This window comes from Salvelinus namaycush, chromosome 12, assembly GCF_016432855.1.
Source record: "Salvelinus namaycush isolate Seneca chromosome 12, SaNama_1.0, whole genome shotgun sequence".
Taxonomy (NCBI): domain Eukaryota; kingdom Metazoa; phylum Chordata; class Actinopteri; order Salmoniformes; family Salmonidae; genus Salvelinus; species Salvelinus namaycush.
Window position 1 is genome coordinate 18,696,242 of NC_052318.1, and position 13,275 is coordinate 18,709,516.

Below are 13,275 nucleotides of genomic sequence, written 5' to 3' on the forward strand. Positions count from 1 at the left end.
CAATGCACCAAAGCATATGAGCCAATTTGGGAAGTGCCATGCAGAGCGCAAGCCCTTCAAAATATAAACACCATGATATGATGTGTTTTCTATGGCATAACAGTTTGCTCCTGTCGTAAAATCCCCTGCTTTGCGTTAAGGCTGGTTAGTTTGAGTGGTGATTCAGCAAGCCTCTTGCCATTTTGGTGGTAGCCCCACACCACCCTTTCCCTAAACCCTGACAGTTTGTTCTCTAAGGAAAGAGGGATGGATAAAGGGAGAGAGGGGAGGGCAAACCTCTGTCTGCTGAAGTGACACATACCTAGCTCAGTGAGGGCTGTAAGCTTCTTTCAGGTTCTCTGGCATATCAAATCAAATTCCAATTTTATTTGTCACATGCTTCGTGAACAACAGGTGTAGACTAACAGTGAAATGCTTACTTACTTTCCAGCAATGCAGAGAGAAAGAAAATAGAGAAATAATAGAAAAGTAAAACACGTAATAATAAAAGTAATAATAAATACACAATGAGAACCGATAACTTGGCTGTATACACGGGGTACCAGTACAGAGTCGATGTGCATCCGTACGAGGTAATTGAGGTAAATATGTACATATAACGAAGAATAAGTGACTGAAAAAAACAGTAGCGGCAGTGTACGTGTCAAAAAAGTTAGTGCAAAAAGGGTCAATGCAAATAGTCCATGTAGTTATTTGGTTAACTATTTAACTAACTATTTAGCAGTCTTATGGCTTGGGGGTAAAAGCTGTTCAGGGTGCTGTTGGTTCCAGACTTGTTGCATTGGTAGCACGTGCCTTATGGTAGCAGAGAGAACAGTCTATGTTCTGGCTGGAGTGGCTGGAGTCTTTGACATTTTTAGGTTCTCCCTCTGACACCGCCTAGTATAGAGGTCATGAAAGCTCGGTCTCAGAGATGTACTGGGCCGTACGCACTACCCTCTGCAGCGCTTTTCGGTTGGATGCAAAGCAGTTGCGATACCAAGTGGTGATGCAGCCAGTCAAGATGCTGTCAATGGTGAAGTTGTAAAATTTTTTGAGGATCTGATGCCCATGCTAAATATTTTTAGCCTCCTGAGTGAGGAGAGGTATTGTTGTGCCCTCTTCACGACTGTGTATGTTGTGTGTGGACCATGTTAAGTCCTTAGTGATGTGGACACAGAGGAACTTGAAGCTCTCAACCCGCTCCACTACAGCCCATCCGTTTCCTGTAGTCCAAGATCAGCTTTTTTGTCTTGCTGACGTTGAGGGAGAGGTTGTTGTCCTGGCACCACACTGCCAGGTCTCTGACCTCCCTATAGGCTGTCTCATCGGCTGCCCACTGGCTGCCTGATCGCAAACATGAACGTGTGTGTGAGATAAGTCATGCTCCTCAGTGATTATGTCACAACCATTGCCTCTTTCCCTGCTGCTTTTGGATGCCTCTTTTCCTGCTGCTTTTGGATGCCTCTTTCCCTGCTGGTTTGGATGCCTCTTTTCCTGCTGCTTTTGGATGCCTCTTTCCCTGCTGCTTTTGGATGCAGCTGCCTCTATTTTGTGCCAGCAACAGCTTTCGCCTCTTTTTTAGGAGAGTTAATTGCCAGACAATAAAAGAAGGGGCAAAGAGACGGTCACAACAGCTCCAATGCCAGTACAGCACATCTCACCATCACAATACGCCCACATTCAAATGAAATGTTGTGAGAAAGTCTCAGCACTAGGGCTCACGTTGTCAGGCCTCACAATGCTTTATCCACAGTCGACTTGGAATGCTTCTCCACCTGCCCGTGTTTAGAAAGCCCATCATTTAGCCAGATAGCTCATTTATGAGTCACTCAGAGGGCGTTAATAGTTTAAGTACATCCAACCCACACTCTTCTCTCTCTCCACTTCTCAGCCAGCCAGCCTGTTTCTCTGGCCAGTCAATTAACCCCATGCTACAAGTGGAAGTGGGTTCTATGCGTTCCTTTGTTTACGAGAAAACTCCGAGTGGCTCTCCATCTCCTACTGCAGTGGCTGGAAGGACACTGAGGTCAGGCACGCCCAACCGTGTGGCTTGCAGTGCTCCCCAGCGCCCCAATGTTTATTCACAGCTAAAGCTAAGCACATTACTCACCAAGATAACACTCCTGTACTCTATCAGTGGGGGGCACCGGAAGTGCTCGCTGGATAATCACCTTCATTTTAACACCATCCAAGTGAAAAACGTTTTTAAAAAAGCTTAAATTTCAAATCTCACTCAGTGGTGAAAGGACTGTATCTACATTTTTTTAATAATGCCTGCAATATGCTTTTGGTATCTCTGAAGCTGGAGGTTTTAGTATTTGTTATGTTTGTTAAATGTTTGGACAAAACTGATTTAGACTGTACTGTTCAACGACAAATACAACGTATATTCATTCAAATTGTCACGCCCTGACCTTAGAGATCCTTTTATTTCTCTATTTGGTTAGGTCTATGTTGGCCTGGTATGGTTCCCAATCAGAGGCAGCTGTCTATCGTTGTCTCTGATTGGGGATCATATTTAGGCAGCCTTTTCCCACCTGTTGTTTGTGGGATCTTGTTTTTGTGTAGTGCATGTGAGCACTCCATTACTTCACGTTTCGTTTGTTTCTGTATTTGTTTTGGTGAGTTTCATTTTATTAAAACATGTGGAACTCTACGCACGCTGCGCCTTGGTCCATTTATTCCAACGAGCGTGACACAAATAAATTAACAGGACATATTTAATATATAAATCATTAATAAGGCACAACAAATAGATCACAATTGGCAAATGCAGTTGCTTCAGAACTGGTTGGCAGCCTATTACAGATCCTTAGGATACATTTGGTTTGATATGTACTGTCTTACAGTGCTACACTGATGTCGTGGCGAAAGTAGAAGATTTGTGTGTTGTTACACTGGAAGCATAACTTTTTACGGGTGTGAGCAGAGCACCAGGCACTTCATCATGTGTTCTCAGACATGAGCCACAAGTTGAATTCTTGAAAATAGAACCAGAGCTACAATTTTAAACTTAGCTCCGTGACCCTCTTGCAGGGCTGCACTGCTTACGGACAGATTTGGGAGCATCTCACGCCCGGCAAAAGTTACATGTCCAGTGTAGCAGGCCTGTAAGCAATGACGCTAGTTGGAGGCCCTACATTGTCACTGGTGAGCTTGCAAAGACAGTTAAAGCTGCAACATGACTGCCTTTACTTATTTATCTAAGAGAATAAATACCAAGCTAGAGGAGAAGTTACCGAGAGATGAGATTATCATTGTTCATATATTGTCTAAGCCTCAAAATATCCGCCAGTACAGCCAACAGAACATCTCAGATCAAATGCTTATTTAAAATATTGCACCTACAGAAACCGAAAAAAAATGTGCTCATTATAATCAAAGGGAACATTTTGCTGAGTGTGACATGTGCCATAGATATTGTAGCGACTGCCATGTTTAATCCTGTCTGGAGTCTGGGGCTATTACACAAAGAAAAACAACCAAAATATTGATTATCTCGACACAATTTCCTAGACAGAGAGCCAAAGAGTTAAGTGGAAGAGCATCCAGTGTGAAATACTTTGCTAATTAGCCCACTGCGGTGCTATTGGGCTCCCATTCTCTGTGGCACCAATCTGCCAGAACTGAGCTGATTCAATGCCCGCAGGACTGTAGATGAAGGGTGGGCATTGTCCCTGCACGCTATACTGTAGCTAGCTACTTCTGTCTTTGACAATCACTCTCTCTCTCTCTTCTCGCTGTCTGTCTCAGTCTCTCTCTCCCTCCCCGCTTCCCTTTCTCTCCTTCTGTGTCTCTCCCTATCTCTCTCTTACCCTGCCTCCTCTCTCTCTTGCTCAGTCTCTCTCTCTCCAATGCCGACATCCTCTCCCATTAGATTAGCGGCAGCTGGATCTGCCTCTCTCGTCCTCTCCCACCTTATAATTGCCCAGCGGGAGGTGATTGACATCTGAATCGAGCGTGTCAGAGAACTCAGAATATTAATCTGGGGTGTAGGTGAGTGCTTGTAGGTGTCTTCTCATGTCACCTGCTCACTTTCATTACGCAAAATCATTCCAGAAACCTACCCTTTTGATCCCTCCAGGAATTATAAACAGCCTGTCATGTTTCATGAGATATCTTGCGAATATTCCTCTCTTGCTCCAGTCGTTTGAGGGATGTTTGAGAACCAAAGAAGCAATTTGGTGAGACTATAAACTACATTTTGCTCCTGTCTACTGGAGATGTCAGCTGCTCAAAAGGCCTGGTTTCAATATTAAAAATATTTAGTACTAATGCGATGTAAGCTGACCATTTTGGATAGACTTCACTTGTTTATGTCGAGACTATTACTTTGACATGACTCATTAAGACTCACTGAACATTTTCTAATAATTAAATACCCATACTCAATAAATTATAACGGTCAAACTCTATACTGGAACTCTACTGGTCTAGCTGGTTGCCAGTTTGTTTTGGTTTCAGCCAACTCCTCACCATGTTGTTGTCTTGCAAAACAATCTGGCTACAGCAGAAACAACCAGGCTACTGCAGTAGCCATGTAAAGAAGTATGGAGGGACTCCTATATTAAGTCTATAAAGTAGCTTAGTATACATGCAATCATCCACTTCAGACAGGAAGACCTGAAAAGTGGAAGATATTACATGAGATGTGGGCAGCAGTTATGTTGATATGACGTGTGCATTAGGTATTGCACACATAACAACCATGGTGAATAGAAGTGCCACTATAGAGTAAGTTAATGAGGTCTGAGTCCTATGGATTGAACCTTAATGACACCAGCACACAGTACGAAATATGAGACATGTTCACACTATAATATGTGCCACAGCCCTCAGATAGAAACAAGGATGAAGTTAAAAGTGATTTTGTTTGTCTCTATTGTAAAAATATACCCAATGGGACTTTCCTATTGTCTTGTCTGTTTGTGAGAAGGCTATTTCCCAAGCTGTAAGTGAACTAAGTGTTTTGTTTACAGCTCAAACCTATCTCAATGGGTTTAACAATATTGAATTGTCTAATTGTTCTCAGTGGCTGTAGAAAACACAACGGAATGCTGTTGACTAGACGTCAAATAACAGCGTAGGCCTATAAACCGCAAATGCCCGTGTATTTTCTTTTGTAAATTAATCTCTGGAACTGCCAAATGAGTTTTGGGGGTAAACAGCCAACAGGCAGAGGCTATGATGATCTAATGCACCCTAAATCAGAGGTTGACATTTGTCCATGAAGTCGACAGGCTGCTGTCTGTGGGGCTGAGCGCCGCTGCAGCAAAGATGACAGTTGGCGAAGCTAATCCTCTGAAAAAATGTGGTTGATTGCTTTTTAAAAACGTTAGCATTATCTTCCTCCTCCTTCCGCATGCCCCCAACAACTTAAACACCTAGGTCCGATTTAACAGGTACATCTCTAAGTCTAGAACATTCCTAATAAAAATGCTGTCGGACATTAAGGAATAGCCCTGTTTTTTGGCCCCGAGTTTAAATTTCTGTGATATGCCAGATGTGAGACGAGAATTATTCTTTGAGATCATGGAATTGTTTGGACAGGCTGAGGGAGCCAACGGGAGCTGAGCCACCGAGCCAGAATATGCTTGCAGAGCTACTTCTTTGATTTCGAGGCATCAACTGGTGACGGCGGATGGCATTATTTACTGGTTACCCGCCAGTACACAAACATGACAACATCTTTATTTATTATGTTCCCTCAACACCTGCAAGGCTAGGGAGGGGAATTGTTGTTTGTCTAGTCAGGTGAGTAAATAAACACAGAATTTAAAGGAAAATAAGTGAGGATTTAATCTGGATTGTATATCTTTATTGCAATCCATTTCACATGGAAATAATACATGGATATAGTATTGTGTTGGAGAGGAGATGTGGCTGTGCTGCTATAGTAGGGAAGAGATATAAAATACAAAGACATTGCAGTTCTGTAATTTTGTTCATAATGTCTGTACATTATATTCTTCGGGAAGGGTAAGTATCACCTCTTTCCCCTTGTTGTGGGTCATCAGTATGTTTGCAGTATCAGTTAGAGCACAAGGACAAACCAAATAGATTTGTTTTAAAAAAAATCTAGAAATCAAGGAAATATAAATTTATACAACATACAATATGTTTGGGGGGCAAATTCAAAGGATGAATTAGTGTACAACCTAGCTAATGAATAGATGGATTAGTCAGTGAACCCGATGTACAACCTTCTCATTATATTTGATAAAGCTAGGGAACTGTACACAACATCTGCAATCATATTCTATTATAGCACTTTTCCAAGTAGTTGGTTTGATCTCCTGCTCTATGGTATCCAGCTAGTATTTCCTGCACTATGAATGCTGTCTTCTGCCAATGCCATTTATCTGTTTAGCTGAATTGCACTCCTATATACGGATGTGAATTCTCTTCTGTATCCACAAAAGCAGAAGTGGATTTCTTTTGACGTCTAGCTTTCCTGCTGGAGAGCATTATTTCCCTGCACCAGACAACTGACTGTAAACAAGAGAGCTCAACTGCCAAGCTCGTCTTTAAAGTGAAGTAGTAAAGATCTAGCCTGTTTTATTTTATTTAACTAGGCAGTTCAGTTAAGAACAAATTATTATTTACAATGACAGCCTAGGAACAGTGGGTTAACTGCCTTGTTCAGAACGACAGCATTTTTTACCTTGTCAGCTCAGGGATTTGATCTAGCAACCTTGCAGTTACTGGCCCAATGCTCTAACCACTAGGCTACCTGCCAGCCCACTTCTTTAAAAGGAAGTAGTACAGATCTAGCCCGTCTTTAAAGCGAAGCAGAAAGGATCTAGCCTGTCTTTAAAGCGAAGCCGCAAGATCTAGCCTGTCTTTAAAGCGAAGCAGAAAAGATCTAGCCTGTCTTTAAAGCGAAGCCGCAAGATCTAGCCTGTCTTTAAAGCGAAGCCGCAAGATCTAGCCTGTCTTTAAAGCGAAGCAGAAAAGATCTAGCCTGTCTTTAAAGCGAAGCAGAAAATATCTAGCCTTTCTTTAAAGCGAAGCCGCAAGATCTAGCCTGTCTTTAAAGCGAAGCAGAAAAGATCTAGCCTGTCTTTAAAGCGAAGCAGAAAAGATCTAGCCTTTCTTTAAAGCGAAGCCGCAAGATCTAGCCTGTCTTTAAAGCGAAGCAGAAAAGATCTAGCCTGTCTTTAAAGCGAAGCAGAAAAGATCTAGCCTGTCTTTAAAGCGAAGCAGAAAAGATCTAGCCTGTCTTTAAAGCAAAGCAGCAAAGCACCAGTGCTTTGAGTCTTGAGGCAAGACTTTCTTAGGCTGTCTCGCAATGTAGCACTGCATCACACTGCATCACACGTCACATGCAGTCTGCTGCACTGTGTGTTCCCTTCACAAACACCAAGAAGTAGGCTAAGGCCTTGAGAAGTCCCCCAAGTTACTTATCTTAGCAGTATAGCTGAGGATGAGCCTCCCCCTTCCTGGGATGACTAAAGTTTTAATGTCACACTGCTGTCTTGCAACCTGCAGTGTGTTTAAGAATAGTTGCACAGCTATCGTTTTTCTACAAGCAGCAGCACATCCTACAGAGTACATGTAGCAAAGAAACTAGATTATAAATCACTTGAGTCTTGGGAATGCATTATTTAAAAGCACATTTCTCTCACGGGTTTGCTCATTAACAAGGGTTCTAGTTCTTAAAAAAAAAAAAGATTGAATACTCATGTTCATTTGTAATATATTCAATGTGTATTATTAATAAACTAACCAGTCTCTTTTTATTTGCATAGAAGAGACTATTATCTGCATAAAAAAAGAGTTGGCGAATCAGCTCCATTGGAACCCTATGTTCTTTCAATAGACTGAACAGACCCCTCGTGTCCTAGAGTGACCCCCAGCGCCACCCCGACTTCCATCCAACAACCAGCTAATTTTCCACACGCCCCAGGCGCCTTCCGTCTCCTCTGTCTAATCTGGACCGCCCCTGGGTGGTCTTTTCCTGCCCCAGTTAATGCTCACACGTCCTCCTCTCCCCTCCGTCTGGGCGGCAGTAGAGCACAGCAGAGCAGGCTACCTCTGAAGATTTCAGACACAGTCAGTAGCCCCATTTAGGTGCTCGCTAGCTGGAACACATTTCAATTTGCCTGCTTCCGGGTGCTCATGTTCATCAAGATTTCATGGAGGACGCAAACAATTAGCCGCAAACAACCCTAGGGGACAACGTAGCACCCCACTGATAGTAAGCAAACATTAAGAGTGGAATAAACTTACAGTCATATTAATAACCAAAGGATGCCTCTCTCTACCAAACTATTTATAGTCCTTTCCCCCCTCATTGAAAGCAAAAATGCTCATCTTGAGCCTGCATCTCTTTGAAGTGTAAGAGGTGGATCCACTTGAGGTGGATTATTTACGGCCATGTAGTTTAAATCTAGTTAAGTATCCGTAAATGATCTCCCAAGTACCCAACCAACTGGACATTAGAAGAAAAAAAAGAAACCATCGGCATCCATTTTGATGTTATGGCATATATGCGTGTTAGTTACTGCAAATTCAGTAGACTTCTGCATAGACTTCTGAAAGCCTCTGCCCTCTCCTTCCCCCTGATGTTGGCTCTGTCTGTCCCCTCTATTGACGGCTCATCATGGAGTCTGTTTGTTCCTCAGCAGTGTTTGATGCAGGGGCATTGTTAATGACATGCTTGGCCTTTCTGCTATGACACAGCAGCATTCGTGCTTGCACAGAGGATATGGTAATGAAATTGTATGTTTATGTGCACATACATATTTTTGTTCAAAGAAAGACAAATGCCTGAGCTCTGAGCACAAAAGCGTATGAAAAATAGGTCATTTTCACAACTTCTCAAAGTGTCCGTGGCGCTACTTTGCCCTCCAGTGGCGCAAAAGCAAGCTGCAAGTACAGATTTAATTTTAATATCCTGCAGGCTGTTGACATTTTCTGTCTAAGACCCTATGTAGTGAAATAATACATTGTCTTGATTTCAGTGGTCAAATAGGATGTGTCGGCACTCATATTGAAATAGAACTGGTGTGTGTATTAATGTATGGTGGGCCTAATTGGCAAAGCATTCGTAGTAATGAAATTCTGAAAACCATAATGTATAGGTTCCCCAAGATAAAAGTTACTGTTGTTGCAACTATTTTGACCCCTATCTAGCTCACGTTCTATGCAGGAGGTGGTAAACAACTGGTCCCTTTAGGATGACCACAGAATATGTAGATAAGCAAATGCCAAGGAATTGGGAGAATTGATATTTACCTTATTTTATGTTTCACAATTCAAATAGTCAAGAGCAGATTATTTTATGGAATACTTTCCACTTCACAAAAGAACACCCTATGATAGCACAAACACATGCAAAGCTAAAGATAAATGATAACAATAAAAAATGGGGTTTTAATGATGATGGATGCTGTCTACTCCCTGGGGCGGCAGGGTAGCCTAGTGGTTAGAGCGTTGGGCTAGTAACCGAAAGGTTGCAAGTTCAAATCCCTGAGCTGACAAGGTACAAATCTGTCGTTCTGCCCCTGAACAAGGCAGTTAACCCACTGTTCCTAGGCTGTCATTGAAAAATAAGAGTTTGTTCTTAACTGACTTTCCTAGTTAAATAAAAAAATTATAAAAAGGTTAAATGTAAGTCGCTCTGGATAAGAGCGTCTGCTAAATGACTTAAATGTAAATGTACTCCATTATGACAAAATGTATTGCTTATTGTCCATCTAACTGAGATTAGTTTATTTTCGTCTGAATTGAAATTATGCCCGAAGTTTGAGGTCCCGACCAGTGGCAATATTAGCATGTAAATCTTGATAGGGCCCAAAAATACAAATAAATTATAAGCATGCCAGCAAAGCCACTACACAACACTAATTAATACATGAATTGGACTATAACCCTGACAAACGGTGCCCACCAACTGTTAGGGCCTACATAAAGCTGTCCCAACAGCAGAGTCCCAACAGCAGTCCCAACACCTTACCACTGCTACACCTGGCTATCAACAGAGTTTTGTCTGGCAGCGAAACAGTTCATTCAGCCTCATTTACTGCCTTGGAAAAAAACATAGCTGATATGGCTGACTTGCTTAAACAAATGTGGTTTCTACTGACCATTGAGATATACAAACTATGGCATAAGGGGACGACGAGCGGATAAGAGGCCATCCATAATTTCGATTAAGACATTCATGAGTTAGCTAGCACGGACGTAGTCAGTATAACTATTTGTTCAGCACTTTTGAAATGTACTGCGACAGAATTCTTACAGTATTCTCCCTGTACACCAAGTCAGAACCGTAGGATAAATAAAGGGGGCATATAAGCAGACAATGTAAGCTTTTCCAATATTCAATGACTACATTTCTCTAAAACAGGCTATAGGCTACTTGTGCACCACCAAGTCAGAACAGTAGGCTAAGTTATAAGGGGGAAACTGCTCGGCATCTGACCGTAAGGCTCTACAGAGGGTAGTGCGTACGACCCAGTACATCACTGGAGTCAAGCTTCCTGACATCCAGGACCTATATACTAGGGGGTGTCAGAGGAAGGCCCCAAAAATTGTCAAAGACTCCAGTCACCCAAGTCATAGACTGTTCTTTCTGCTACGGCACTGCAAGCGGTACTGGAGTGCCAAGTCTAGGACCAAAAGGCTCCTTAACAACTTCTACCCCCAAGCCATAAGACTGCTAAACAATAATCAAATGGCCACCGGAACTATTTACATTGACCCCCCCCCCCCCTCCCTCATTGTTGTTACACTCTGCTACTCGCTGTTTACGTCACTTCACAAATTACCTCGACTACCCCCGCACATTAACTCTGTATATAGCCTCGTTATATAGCCTCGTTATTGTTATGTACTTTTCTTTTGTTACTTTGTGATTTGTTTTGATTTTTTTACTTTAGTTTATTTAGGAAATATTTTGAACTGCATTGTTGGTTAAGGGCTTGTAAGTAAGCATTTCACGACGCATGTGACAAATACAATCTTATTTTATTTGAAAGGGAACAAATGATTAGAGTGAGGCACATGGTGTCACGCTTCTTCTAAAGTTGAACCCAGAAGCAGACCAGGACAAGGAGAGTAAGACGAAGGTGAGTATTTATTTACAAGTTTGAATGTAGTGATAGAAAAATCCAAGTGGCGGAGCGGGCAGCGGAGGTGAGTTGATGGGATTGAATAGGCAGATCCAATGAAATAACTGAAGTCACCGACGACCAGGTAGGGATGAGATGAGTGTTCCGGGTGAATGACTAGACAGAAAAAACAGAGGTGAGTTCAAGGCAAGCAAGATGTACAAAACAACAAAACAAACTCTATCAAACTGGAGGCTGATACACTGGCACAACATACTGTTCATGGCTAACGATCCGGCAGGGAATGGATGTCAGGTCAGAGCTTATGAAGTGGAGGGATGATGATCAGGACCAGGTGTGCAGATAGCTGATAGCATACAGGTGCAGGTAATCAGAGATCTCCCAACTAGCTACGTCATCCAGCAACCAGACAGGGTGCGTTCGAGGACACCGGAAAAACACTCCAGGACAGAACACAGGCAAAAACAAACTCAGGAAGCGGGATTCGTGACACATGGGCTACTAACAGCTTACTACACAACATACACTTGGTATTATTTTCTTAGCTACAGTATACATATTTCCCTGGCATATTACATAATTTATGCAGCAGCATATAAGATATATTTGGACTCACCTTGTTGTGCTGTGCTCACTTGAACAGGAAGGTGGTGCAGTGGTACTTGTGGGCAAATTTTGACATCAAAGTCTGGCATTCTCTGGATTTATGGTGCTTTCGAGACAACTGGGAACTCTGAAAACAAGGTTGAATCATGATGTCAGTGATCTTCTGGTCGGAGCTATAGAAATAGGCCGAGTTCCCGACTTGGAATTCCGAGTTGGAAGACCGTTTGAACGTATTTTCCCAGTCGGCGCTCATTTTTTCCCGAGTTCCCAGTTGTCTTGAAAGCAGCAGAAGTCATGCTGGATTGACAGCATGGCCAATGTTGAATGTTTATCCCTTTAAGCTTGGAAAAGAGACGCTTAAGCCCAGACTTGGACCACACATCCACTCCACTGAATAGCAGACTAGTGATTGCTTTGCAACGCTTGCAGTTAGCCACTGCTTCCTCCAAACCACTCATTGTTGAATTTGCAATTTGCAACTTGTTGTGTAATGTTTATGTCCAATGGCCGATGAGCATCGATACGTTTTATCTATAATTTCTCTTCATATGACAAGGATTGAAAAGGATTTGCCAGTAGATTGCCAACTTGATTCATGATGATGACTGCTAGCTTGCTAGCTAAGATTTTGAAAGTACGACGTTGACATGATTACTCCAATCAAAGCTACTGTAGATATAACGTAATTTTATCTGTGGCCAATGACCTTGAGCCTTCTTGAATGGCCACTTCTAATGTAATTCTATGGCAGCACCCAAGGTGCTTGAACTTTCAAGCTCTCCCCGTAGATTTTGTGGTGACGTGGTGTCCCCATTCGTGACAAAACACTGAGCCAATCCCGGCGCAACTAGAGAACATTACCAACCCCTACGCTCCATATTTTCCGCTGGCTGTCCCACCACCACAGAAAGCACTGAGCTAGGCTGAAACACCTGCATTTTGGAGCTGCCTTACTCAAGAAAGCAAAAAAGAGACCATATTTGTATGCGGCTTTATTAACTCAATTATTTATGTATATATTTGTTTTACATTGTTTGCAAACTGATATGTTACACGTATTAATGCCAAAATAACATGTAGAACAGGCACACACATATATATATATATATATATATATATATATATATATATATATATATATATATATATATATATATTACTGTATATATAAAACCCGGAATTCCATTCATAGCTATTTGAATGTCGTGCTCCCTTTAGGGGTGATGCCAGCCTTCAAGAAGCATGCCATTGCCATCCCTTATCTTTCCAATCCCTTTAAAAACAAAGGATTCCCTCATATTCCAGCAACAAGTGAGATATACACATATTCATTCCAAATCACATCATCTTCATTTCCATTCTACTCTCCTACAACCATTTGAGATTCACAATATGATTGTGTTGTCTAGTTTTAGTAACTCGATGAGGATGGCTATGGTGTTGGGTCTTGAGTACTGAATCTAATCCGTGCTCAGTTTGAGACAATTAGGCTGTTCCAGACTGCCGTTACCCACTGATGAAAGAGAGGGTGGAAATGATAGGTATGAAATTCAAATAAAATGGGGTCCTCATTAGAGGGGGAAGAAGGCAATCTTGTGCTCTGTGATTT